Raw genomic sequence first — 13,084 nt, 5'->3', positions numbered from 1 at the left:
CTAGGAACACCTGAGCCCCTTGCCCAGGCCCCTATTACCTGTAGCAAGCTCCCACAGAGATTTCCCTGACAGGAGCCAGTGTTTTGGCAGGACCCTCTCTTGTGGTTCTTACTATGATTGCAGGATACATTTCAGTAAAAACCCTCAGGGAACTTTGAGGAGCAAGATTTATTACTCAGAGGTCCTAGAGGTTACATGACATGCCTAAGAGCCACAAAGCAAGGTCACAGGTAGAAAGCGAAAGTGGACCTGGAGCTCTGCCTTTATTAGCGTTCTACAGTGGGGCACCTAGGGTGTCATGGATTCACTGTTTATTGGCTAATTTAAAGCATAAGAGCAGGAAGTAGGGACATGAGGGAGAAGCAAAGTCACTTACATGGTCAGCTATCTAGGTTACCCTCGGCTTTCTGACAGAAGGAACTTCATGCGTGGGGGTGGCCTAATTCCCTATCTAGTTATTTTGCTAGTAGCTGTGTCATACAGCTGGCAATATGTTTATTCAGGATGGATGCCTTTGAAATGAATGCCTCAGCAATCAAACACTTGATGTCAGGCACTTACACTGCAGTTTTCTTCTAGAAGTTTTACTGTTGAAACCTGAAGCTCTTACCTTCAAGCATTTAATTCATTGTGAGTTGATTTTTGTGTACTGTGTAAGATAGCGGTCCAGTTTCACCCTTTTGCATGTGGATATCCAATTTACCCAACACCATTTATTGAAGAGGCCATTCTTTCCCCATTGAGTATTCTTGGCTCCCTTGTCAAATATTAGTTTGACAATAAATATATAAAACCAGTCAAACAGGTAAAGAGTCAAGATAGTTCACTCTGCCCTTATGGGAGGACCTGTAAATTTACAAAGCCATGGAAATAGGGAAGGGTAGATAAATGGGAAGCAGTTATTCAATTTGCCATGTCCTCCATCATAGATAGCAATAGGTTTTTAATTGATCTTTGTCTGAAATGCATAGTTTAGACTGATGAAAACATACCAAAGGCAAAGGAGTTTTGAAAACCACAGTTATCAAACAAGACCTAATGGAATCTGTAAAACTCTCCAACAAATAAATAGAAATAGTGCATTGTTTTTGAATTTTGAAGAGATATTTTAATAAGTGGACCATTAATTAAGAAATGTAGAACTTCTCAACATGTTAAATAATCAAAAGCTTACAGGCTACATTCACAAGCTACATTTGTAAGTAATTCATTTTAATCTCACACATAAAGCATCTATTTTCACTATAGTTAGTGCTTCTCTTACTTCTTAATATTTTGTACTTTTTTTAACTCATAAATTCTGCTAGCAGTTTAACTCTTTTATTGGATTTTAGGAAAATAGCTTTTGTTTCTTGAAGATTTTTCATGGGGTTTTTAAAATTTCTGTTTATTGTTCTATAATTTAATTGATTAAATTAATAGATTTGAAAAGATAGAAAATAATAATAAATAAAAAATGCTAGTAAAATCAAATCTGTATCTTCATCATTTAATTGGAGACAATACAAGTATCACCTTATTTCATATGGGAATATTGCAGATGAAAGAAGATGATTCATATTAACTCTTAATACAGTATTGGAACAGAGTAGGCGCTTGTTCATTTTGTTTTTTGTTTTTTAATATTATCATTACTGTTTATTGACACATTGGAATAGGCCCTGGACCTTTTGCACTTAAAAATTCTCATCTTTTTTTTTCTTAGTTTCTCCTTCCCAGGCCGAAGGCAGTCGAAAGAGGTCTTTAAGTCTCAGACCTCTGGGTCTTATATTCCAACCCAGTCTACCAATGTCTATAGAGTTTACCATGTTATTATTTTGGAGCTAGGTCAAATTGATATCTCTTTCTCTCTTTTGCATTTGTTCCTACACATAGTTAATCTCCCTCAAGAAATGAGTGGCAAGTGTGACTCTGGTGTACAATTCAGGGATTCATCATTTCCCTGGCTGTAACATGGTAATATCATCAAAATTACACACTGATTTCTCATGGCAGAAGTACATTGTTATGAGCACATAAATGGCCCAAGCATTTAGGCTAGAGTAAGACAAAGAGGTTGTCAGGGAGTTAAGAGTAGAGCTCGTGTTTGTCTCTGAAGGCTTCCTTCAATACATTTGATCTGAAAAAAAAACAAAACATTATATATTGGTTTGGCAAACAGAGATACCAGCACATGACACTATCTGGAGAAAGTTAAAAGTATGATGCTTTTTAAGAGACAGCCAGAAAATGTGAAACAATAATAGTCATATGTAGAGTATACTCACTTAATATTTGTGGAATATAATTATATTTAAGATAATCTATTTGATTCTCTTAAGTGTATTGCTAATACACGTTTGCTCTCCTGACCCAAAGCCTCAACAGTAATTCAATATAGAATAGAAATAAGGACTCTATTCCAAAAGGGATATAAACATGATGATATGCTAGGAACTGATGAATCACACAAGTGTGGTTTTGCTTCTTCACAAATAGGCGTCATAGAACAAATCAAATGCTATCTTCCTGAAAAATCACCCTTCATTGGCTAATTAACTATTAGCTTACAGTTCTAACATCTGTGATTATATTTGAATTTATTGATTTATTAGTAATTGTACATATTGGTACAATCATTTCAGAAAGAAAAACCTTAATTTGGTCATGTTTTAAAGTCCCTAGAGTACGGCAGTCACGTTATACTTTATTTTAGCATGCCCCATTGCCACAGCAGTTACCCAGAACTGCACTCTCAGTCCAATATGGCAAATGTCAGGGAGCCAAACCAGTTATTAATCTGTTTTGCCCTTATCTAGAGATAAGACCCATCCTTTAGTTTTAAAAATCACATTACATGTCACCGTATTAATGAAGTTAATCATTTGATTCTATCCAGTTCACACTTTGGTTTGAAGCCCTAAACAGTAAATTTTGGTGAAGGCATCTAAAATGTTCTTTGCTGTTTGAGCGGAGCTAAGCTATAAAGCATGTGACAGATAAAACACATTAAGTATAAACATACACCTTAAGAAAGCCATTTAAATGCAGCCGAACTGTAGTGAAGGAAGAGTCTTAGAAGTTACCCTAACAGCTCTATAAAATTTTTTTTACTTATAAATACAAATATAATGGCAAGCATATTTGATTCATGTTATTCTATGATCAGTGTTATCATTGTATTTTTACTAAGTGTCTCTATGAGTAGCTGGCAATATGCTTCTCTTTTCAGTATAATATAAATATGTCATTTTGATTTTGGGAAATGTGACATAAAACCTTAGAAGACATTTGTATCACGTAGTATAAAATTTGTAATTCGTGTGATCACACTTTCACACAGAAAAGACAGGAAGTTCAAAATCTTGATGCCAAGACTCAAAGATGAAAAATCAAGGCAGGGCATCTTGAAATGTATAGTGAACATTCATTGTATTATCATTTACAATTGGAAGACCCCAATCCAGAGAGCACTTGATGCACTAGACAGTTCCAGCATTATTTCTGACCAGTTTCCTTAGAAATGTAATGTCATTTTCATTGGATCAGGATATGATTCTCCAATGAGGCCACTCACACAGATGCATATTACTATCTAACATTCTCTACATTGTAACATCTGCAAAACATGGAGCTGTAAAAGACAATTTATACCACATCATCAGTAGGAAAGAACATATAGCAATGACAATGTAAAAACAGTAACATCATTAAATTGGAGTCAGGAGGCCAAAAGGGGGAGCTCTTACACCCTAGTTGATAGCAGAGCCCAACAGGAAGGTGAAAAACTTCCTCTTCTTGAGTGGCAAGAAGCTCAGCCAATGAGAGACTGTCACAACTTAGCAACTGAAAAGCTGCCTCACCTGGAACTCTTTGTTTACCACAGCCCTCCCAACTTCCTTTTCCCCTCTGTTAAAGAGTTTCTCCTCCTTTGCTGCTGGAGGAATTGTGCATGGCTCACCATGGTTGCAGACCTTGAATTGCAATTCTTCACTGACCCAAATAAACTCATTTTTGCTGGAGAAACAACTGGCTGTCTATTTGTTTAAGGTCAACACTGTCCAAGCAAGTGGGTATATTGACATTTGGTTACAAAGCCTTCCACCAAAGAGGATGTTTTATGAAACCATCAACTGTCTCATAACAGCATACTATTCATTGTTCATTGGAGAATAAGGCTAAAAAGACAATTATTTTAATATCTGCAAAAGTAAAAAAAGTCGATTTAAACTAAGAATAATTAATAAGAATGCATCTATTGTCCCTTAGTAACAAGATACACCTGAAGTTCTAAAAATAACCTATTTCTACCAAAGATCCTTTACAATGTTTAGTAAGAAATGTGATTTATTTTTCATATTTAACAATTTTTCAGTTGTTTATTAAGTATTATATTTCAAATAAGAGACTTTTTTTCCTGTTGTGAAGATACTTTGCAGAGAAGTAGGGAAGAAAATTATACAATAACACTGTTTGTCTAAAAATGTGAGATGTGAGATATTTCTTATTACCTAAATCAGTGATTTCTAGGATCAAGAGTCATATTTGCAGGATACTTTGCTTGTTCGACAAAACTATTTCAGTAGATGGTAATTAGGTATCTGATCATCAGTTGAGTCCATTGGTTTTCTGTCCACAGTCTTGGGAGCTACAAATATACATCTATCATGCTCTGTTTTTCAGTTGTGTGAGTCCATGGCTGAAATGGAAATATAGAGTTATTGGATCTCAACATAGCAAGCTAGGAGCTAGATATCTGACAAGAAAATATTTCAATGTCCCATCGCAGTTAAGCTGCTGTACGAAGTGGCTTTGGACAATGCTCCAGTGAGTGCTATAATAGCATGAGATGACAGATGTAACGCTACAGCATATTAGAGTGGGCCCGAGTTAGTACAACGAACTTTCAGAGAATGACAAAGAGTACATTATAGGCACTGGAGATCATTTTCACATAGACCCCCCTAACTGATTTTTATCAATTGTCTTGATAAGCGCATCACAAAATCTGCCCACACCAATTTGATCTTTTTTATGCTCCTTGACTAAGGACTAAGTTAGATTTCTCTTCAAATTCAAATTATGATCCTCTATGTCCATTTCATTCAGTGAAGTTTTATGCATTTCAACAATTTCTTGTCATAATATGCCAATAAAGGTTTTCTATTCGTAATTTCATTGAATGAATAAAGAACAGTTGAATGATCAAATAATAGAAGTGTAAGTATCCTTGTGTTAATCATTCCATCTTCATTGTTCTAGGCTCTAAAATCTATGAAGTATTCTTAATAGATAGTGATCTGCCTAGCTTTTAAGGAACAGCAGTGTGAGAGATTCTGCAATCTGCTTATGTGGTGAAATTGACTATTTTTTCCTTAATTGGTGTGATTGCTTCATTGCTTTGTAGAAACAACTTATTTTCTCATGATATACTGTTTCAGATTTTGAATTGTTTCTATTTACTTAAGTGCTATTTGCTTCAAATTCTTTAAGCACTACATCTCTACTTGTGTATGGCTCTTACCATTCAAACTTGTATTTATTTATATACATATCTTCCTTTCAAAAATGTAAGCATTTCAAATATAGCATCCATGGTCTGTTCTTTTATCCTCATCACTGCCTTATGGCAGCTTGGAAAAGGTAGAGGGAAGAAGGAGGGACATTTTCTTACACAGTTGACAATATATGGAAATCTCTCCACATTTAATCTCACTGTAGGGAAAACAAGTATCTGACCTCAGAGGAGAAGCACAGTATTATCCCCATTACACACAGACTAATTCTTTATATATACAAAGAACAGTCATTATTTCCAGTAAAAGTAGATTTTACTTTGCCCTTTATATTTGGTCTACACTTACCATGTTTTAGAGATCTTTATCGGAAAAAAATATCAGTATAACCCATTCGAAAAGTAAAGGTACTATGGTTATCTGAGTATAGAAAAACTGTGTCAAAATAAGTGTGTATCTTCTTTTTCATAAATAGTAATATTTCTAAGAACAGATACTGGGATGAGATCACTTAGTTCTTTTTTCATTTTCTTATATATTTGGATTGATTTATAACGGAGAACTCTGTACTCTTGTGCTGAATTTCATTTTAGGGAGAAAAGAAAGTAATTATGTTTCTCCATGTTTTAGCAGATGAAGCAGGTTATTTTATCCTTGTCTCTTAAGCTAAAATAGTTGAAGCACTATAATATAATGAGTACTTTTATTCCAGGCTATTTAAAAGATCCTCTCAGTATACAAAAAGGGAATTATTCATGCCGACCAGTTTCTGGAAAATTCTAGTTAGAGAGATGATAGCACCTGTTTCTTCCCCCTTTCTCTGTAGTCACAATAACAAAAGCATATTTAAAAGAGACATAGACTTTATTATGAGAAGTGTATTTAGTAGGATGAAAAAATGAAAAAAGTTGGTTTGTGCACATGTGGATGAGGTCTAGGAGGATAGATACCAACCAATCTGTGCTTCATTTAAAAAAGAAATGAATGTTTCTGCAAAAATGTAAAAGAAATCATAGTCCAAAGCCACAAATTTTTATTGCCAAGCAGGACTGCTTTTCAGAACTCTGCATCTGTTATAAACAGACCGGATGGATATACACAGAAATAGAAAGCTTCAGAGAAGGGGTGTGATTCACACGCCTTGCTTTAATAGCAGTATCAAGCTTTCTTTTGAGGTAGATCGGTCTTCGAAGCAGGTGTCCTAAAGGTGCCATCATACTGCTGAAAGTAAGCCAGTGTTTGAAAGCTTGCCAGCTTGAAGGCCATTAATTGACAAGCTGTGAAAGTCCAGCATCACAGGGAAGAAAATTACACAAAGAGGTGAGCCTTGATTCCTCGCACCTCACCCGGAATAACAGCAGAGGGAGCTGCCAATCTTTTCAAGACTGAAGCCTATGCAGTATGCAGTTTCAATGATGGCTCTCTAAATAAGAATTTCACTGGGCAGAAATCACTGTAGTGTCTTTAATTACCTTATGGCAGTTGATTTATGTAATTTTCCCAAAGTACTAATTTGGATTATTTTGGAAAAAAATTAAAAACAGAAAAAAATCACAACTTGCTGATGGTTCCTAATTGCTAAGATTCATGTGGTAGCCAAAATAATATCACACTGTGGTTCTCTGATACGGGCAAGAGACAGAGTTAAGCTCATTCTAACCACAGATATTGTGGAGCTATTCAAATCCCTCCTCATCTGTAGGATTCTTTTTGTGTAAATATAGTTAAATTTCTCCTTGTCCCTTTCTGAGAATGTGCCTCAGGAGTGCAGTAAACCTTGAAAGTGGTCCCAGTGAGCCATTGGGAAAATTTTCTTACAGACGTTTTTTTAAAACATGGCAAAATGATTATATAGAACCAGAAATATTTCTTCACTGTCAACCATGACTTGAGATGAGGTGTGCATCGTCTTTTGTCTCTTCACTTGACTGCTCGTTGCCTCTGGCAATCCTGAAAATACAGCAGAGTAGTAAACTACAGAACAACCGAAAACCTGGCAATGCTAAATAGTGAGAGAGCCTCATAAGAATGCGAAATTGGTTATTAGAAAAATCGTTCTGTCTGCTACAGAGGCTATTAAACATGGTGCCTTGACGTTAAGGAGTGTCTCATTGCATTTACTGAGTGAGACGCTATCCTGGTAGACAGTGGCCTCATTGCTTTGACTTCTGTGCTATACACAGTTTCAAACTTAACAGACGTAGTTGAGAGAAAGATTTGGAAAAGTGGTCATTCCTACTTCGCTCTACCAGCATCTTGGTTTTTCTTAAAATATATGATCTATTTCTCTTCTCTGCTGCATTGAAGGAGGACAGGAAAGGTAAAGATGTGGGATTGTTCACATTTACATTCACATTTGTATAAGTGAAAATATTGAATGATCCCTTTTAAAATGTCAGAATCTAAAAGCCTTCTTTGGAGTCATTTAAATAACAAATTTGCCTGCCAGCCATGAGGTGGGCACTTGTACAATGCTTCGGATAATGGTAACATATTGTTTGAAGACATATTCCTTATTCAAAGATTTCAAGGTAACCTATTTTTTAACTGCTGTACTATTTCTAGTAAAGCAACTTTAAACTGAAGTATTTTCAAATCATAATTTAAGATTGTTTTTTCAAACAAAGCTTATCTGCGATGTCTTTTGAGTCACAGAACATTCTAAAATTACAGTTAATCTGGCTTTAAATATTCTTGAATGACTCTGTTGCAAAGTGTATCTTTTTAATTTTATGCTTTGAAATGAATTTTGAGTTAAAGTTGCAAAAATAGTACAAAGGCTATCCATATCCCCTTCACCCAGCTTCTCCTGATGTTAACATTTACAAAGCGATGGTGCATTTATCAAACCCAAGACGTTAACATTGGTGCAATGCTATTGATTGATATCTACAGACTTTGAGTATAAGAATTTTGAAATATATGCATTTGTTTTCCTAGTTTTTCCTCTTTTGCTTCCAGGATACAATTTAGGAGCTCGTGTTGCCTTTAGTTATCATGTCACCTTAGTCTCCCCTGAGGTGACAGCTTCTTGGTCTTTCTTTTTCTTTTATGTCTTTGATATTTTGGAAGAGTATGGCTAAGTTCTTTTGTTGAATATAGGTATGTTTTCTCGTGATTACAATGAGGTTATGAGTTTTATGGAAGAATACTACAGCGATTATGTGGTATTCTTTCTCATATCAGGAAATGCGTACCCAAATGACTCAGTGGCGATGTTAACCTTGATCATTTGGGTGAGGTAGTGTCTGCAGGTTTCTCCACTGTAAACTTAATATTCTTCCATTTTCAAATTCTGTTAGTTAGAAATGAGTCTCTAAATCCAGCTACATTCAAGGAGTGGAGAATGAATTTCCACCTGCTGGAGAGAGAATTGTCAAAGAGCTTGAGGACATATGTTAAAATCACCTCAGTAATTAATAATGAAATAATTTAAGGCTGTGCAAATATTCTGTTCCTTTAGTGTATGTGTGTCATGTATTTCTTAAATTCATTTCTTATGGGTGGGTCTTTCTTTTGTAATGCAATCTGACAGTCTCTGTCTTTTCATTTGAATATGTATTACTCTATTTCATTTAAGATGATATGGTTATGTTTAAATTCAACATTTTTCTATTTGCTTTCTATTTGTCCTATATATTTTTTAAGCATTTTTCTTTTGTCTGACTTCTTTTGGATTATTTTTTCATTCCATTTTTTTTCTTCTCTGTTGATTTGTTGACTATATCACTTGGTTTAGTTATTTTAGTGGCTGCTTCATGGTTCATCATAGATATCTTTAAAATACTGCAGTCTAAATAGGTGGTATTATAAAAGCCTTAAAAAAATATGCTTTCATTTCTCCCTTCCTATTCTTTGTGCTATTGGGGTCATACATTTTACTTTTACATATGTTTTAAGCCCCACTCTATATTATTATTAATTTTGTTTAAATAGTCAACTATCTTTTAAAAGTGGTTTACATAAATTGTACACCTTAAACTTACACAATATTACATGTCAATTATATCTCAAAAAAGTTGGAAAATGAAAGATCAGTGGTTGCCAGAGGTGGGAGAGGAGAGATGAATAGGCAGAGCACGGAGGAATTTTAGGGCAGCCAAAATACTCTGTATGTTATGATGATGGATACATGTCAGTATACAATTGTCCAAACCCATAGAAAGTACAATACCAAGCGTGAACCCTAAGGTAAACTACGGACTTTGGGTGATTATGACATTTCAATGTAGGTTCATCTTTGGTAACAATGTGTCGTTCTGATGAGTGATGTTGATAATGGGGGATCCTATGGGTATATGTAGACAAAGGATATAGAGAAAAATCTCTGTACCTTCTGCTCAATATTCTTGTAAATCTAAAACTGATGTAAAAAATAATTGTCTTCAACAGAATATATTTTAGCAGTGATTTATATAAAAGGAAAATATGTTTATTATTTATCCATGTAGTTGTCATTTCTGATGCTCTTCATTCCTTGTGTAATCCCTTATATCCATCTGGCATCACTTACCTTGTGTCTGAAGGACTTTCTTGGACATTTCTTCTAGAGTGACTCATTCCCTAATGAACTCTTTCAGCTAGTGTGTCTACAGTAGATTTTACCTTACCTTTGTTTTTGATAGATATTTTTCCTAAGCATCAAATTCTAGGTTGACATCGTATTTCATTCATTAAAGATTTTGCTCTGCTGTGTTCTCACTTGCACTGTTTCAGAAAAGAAACACGCTGTCATCTTTATCTTTGTTTCTCTCATTATAACGAGTCTTTCTTCTTTGGCTGCTTTTAAGATTTTCCCTTTATTTCTAGTTATATGCAATTCGTTATAGTACACCTTAGTGTAATTTCTTTATTATTCTTATCCTTTGGGTTCTTTGAGTTTCTTGGATCTGGAACAGTTTTAGTCATTATTTCTTCAAGAATTTTTATTTCCCTCCTTCCCAATTTGAAGACTCCACATACAGCTACATTAGGCTTCTTGAAGATGTCTCATGGTTCACTGAGGCTTTGTATGTGTGTGTGTATGCTTTATCATATGTATGTCTTATTATATATAATATGTTATATATCTATATTATAATAAATAAAATATATTCTTTATTTTCTCTTTGTTTTGGGTAGCTTATATTTTTACTATTTAAAGTTTACTAACTTTTTACTTTGTAATATTTAAACTGTTATTAAGCTCATGTAGTGTATTTTTCTTCTCAAATATGGTACTTTTTATTCCTAGATGTTTGAATATACATATTTACAAGTTATAATAACTCTTTTAATATCCTCATTGGCTAATTCTAACATCTGTGTCACTGATGAGGGGGTGTCTACTAATTGATTTTGTTGCAATAATGGATCATATAGTCTTGCTGCTTTGCATACCTGGCACTTTTTGATTGGATGCCAAAGGTACATTTCACCTCGTTGAATCTACGATAAGTTAGTATTCCTATATTTATCCTTGAACTTTGTCCTAGGACACAGTTCTGTCACTAGGAATCACTTTGACCCTGTGGGGACCTGCTTTAAAGATTCTTCAGGCGAGACAAGAGCCACATTTACTCCAGAGCTTATTATTTCCTTCTGAGTGTTCTTCTCAGTATCTTGTGAATTATGAGGTTTTTCAGTACAGTTGAAAATAGAAATAGAAATAAAACAAATGTAAAATGAAGATATTTTTTTTAAGTTCTGTGTGAATATCAGGTACTGTTCCCTCTTATCCTTTTGTATCATTTTTCCTGGCCTCAGGTAGTTTCCTCATGAGCATGTGCTGATCAGTATTCTTATCAATATTCTAGGGGAACCTTCTGGAGAGCTCTAGAGTGCTCCTTCTGTATGCAGCTCTCCTTTCCAGCACTCTGTCCTATGAACTCTAACTGCTTACTCTTTCATATGATCTGAGATGTCTCGGCCTAATTCAAGGTGTCTGCTTGATCTGTCCAAGTTCCCTCTCATTGTATTGTGGCTTGAAAACACTTTCAAGGCGGTAAACTGTGGCAATTATAGGATTCTTCTCATTTGCGTCCCATCTCTCAGAATCACTGTATCCTGTTTCAGTATGCTCAGGGTCTTAAAACAGCTGTTTCTTTTTTTTTCAGTTGTTTTTATTGTTTTAAGTAGTTGAATAAATTCTTTCCCTATTATTCCAGTGTAGTCGTAGGCAGGATTCCTTCAGCTCTTCTTGCTTCCATACTGGATTCACTTCAGCAGGTATTTTAAAACTGTTTTAACTCTCTCTTCTTCTCCAAAAGTTTAACATATCTCTATGACCTCCCTTCTGAGTTCCAAGCTCACTTTACCAGCTGTAATCTCTGCTGCCCTGTAGATATTCAAAATTTAGTCTGTCTATCTACCATCTATCTATGAAAAAATCCCTACAAAACAAGCTTAAAAATACTGAAATCATACAATGTACCTTTTTTGAGTATAATTGAATTAAACTAGAAATCGGTAAGATCTAGAAAATAAAAAAATATTTGGAAAATACACAACTGACTTCTAAATAATGCATTGGTCAAATAGGAAGACAAAAATGAGGTTAGAAAATATTTTGAATTGACAAAATAAAAGTACGTCATATCAAAATTTGTGGTATGCAACCAAAGCAATGCGAATAAGGAAATGTATGGCATTATACGATTATATCAGAAGAAAGGTCTCAAATCAAGAATCTAATTTTCCGCCTTAAGACAATATACTTCAGATTTAAATTTTGAAGTTCAACAGTTTACAGTGTGATTTGCAGTTCCTCATGCGTGTAGCCTTATTATTGACTTTCTAAAGAAAAATATATAAAATATACAAGATGATATAAATTATGTTGTACGTTGGAAACAAAAACCAAAACAAAACAAAAAACCTTCACACTAAATTCATGCTACCCTTGAGCATGAATTCTCTTGTATGGAGTATCTTAGTTTTCCCTTTCCACTTGCCCTAACTTTAGTTGTTCTATAAGGCCAAGTTTAAGGCTCAACTTCTTAAGTTTCTCCAAAGCGCACGGAGTTCTGTCTTGAATGAACTACCTCTGTTATCCTGTGTAGCAGTGCTTTTGGAATGAACCCAGGTTAATTCCAATTTGAAGATATTTTTCAGCTCTCTACCTTCTCTTCATTCGGGCCATTGCTGGGTCTCTGGAATTAGAATAGTGCCTGGAATAGAGCAGATACTCAATAAGTATGTTGAATAAGTGAATAAACATTAATGAATGACATTTGTTTTAATTACTAAACATGAGAAAATTAAAGTAAGCATTCCTAGTATCTGGTTTTAAATGAGAGATGCAATGATCCAAGTAGAAAATCTGTTAACCCCTCATCATCTTCTCTCACCTTTCCATCTTAGGGATAGCGCTTACGTCGAGAGCACAGTCATAATGGATTGCTATGGAAACAGCGAGAGCGACCTCTTTACTCAGTTATTCCTTTGGACTTGGCATAATGATTTCCCTGTGGTGATCAGAAATTCCACATCACAAGGGCCCATGATGTTGTCACAGCATGTTTGCTTTGGGTTGTCTGATATGGGGAACAATTTCACAATGCCTCTTTTGATCTTTTTAAAGTGATTACCTTTGACCTTTTACTTTGGGA

General features: G+C 34.8%; 1 long non-coding RNA gene across 1 annotated transcript; it reads right to left on the bottom strand.

Annotated features, from left to right (window-relative positions):
* Positions 1–1,085: 1,085 nt before the first annotated feature.
* LOC139078595 (uncharacterized) lies at positions 1,086–12,852 on the bottom strand. The gene is made up of 4 exons (XR_011531611.1): positions 12,824–12,852; positions 12,518–12,643; positions 4,491–4,678; positions 1,086–2,119 (listed from the first exon to the last, which is right to left on the bottom strand). It is a non-coding gene; the product is annotated as an uncharacterized lncRNA (long non-coding RNA).
* Positions 12,853–13,084: the final 232 nt, after the last annotated feature.

This window comes from Equus przewalskii, chromosome 22 (assembly GCF_037783145.1).
Source record: "Equus przewalskii isolate Varuska chromosome 22, EquPr2, whole genome shotgun sequence".
Classification (NCBI taxonomy): domain Eukaryota; kingdom Metazoa; phylum Chordata; class Mammalia; order Perissodactyla; family Equidae; genus Equus; species Equus przewalskii.
The sequence above is the reverse complement of the archived record's forward strand: the minus strand, read 5'-3'. Positions and strand labels throughout refer to the sequence as shown.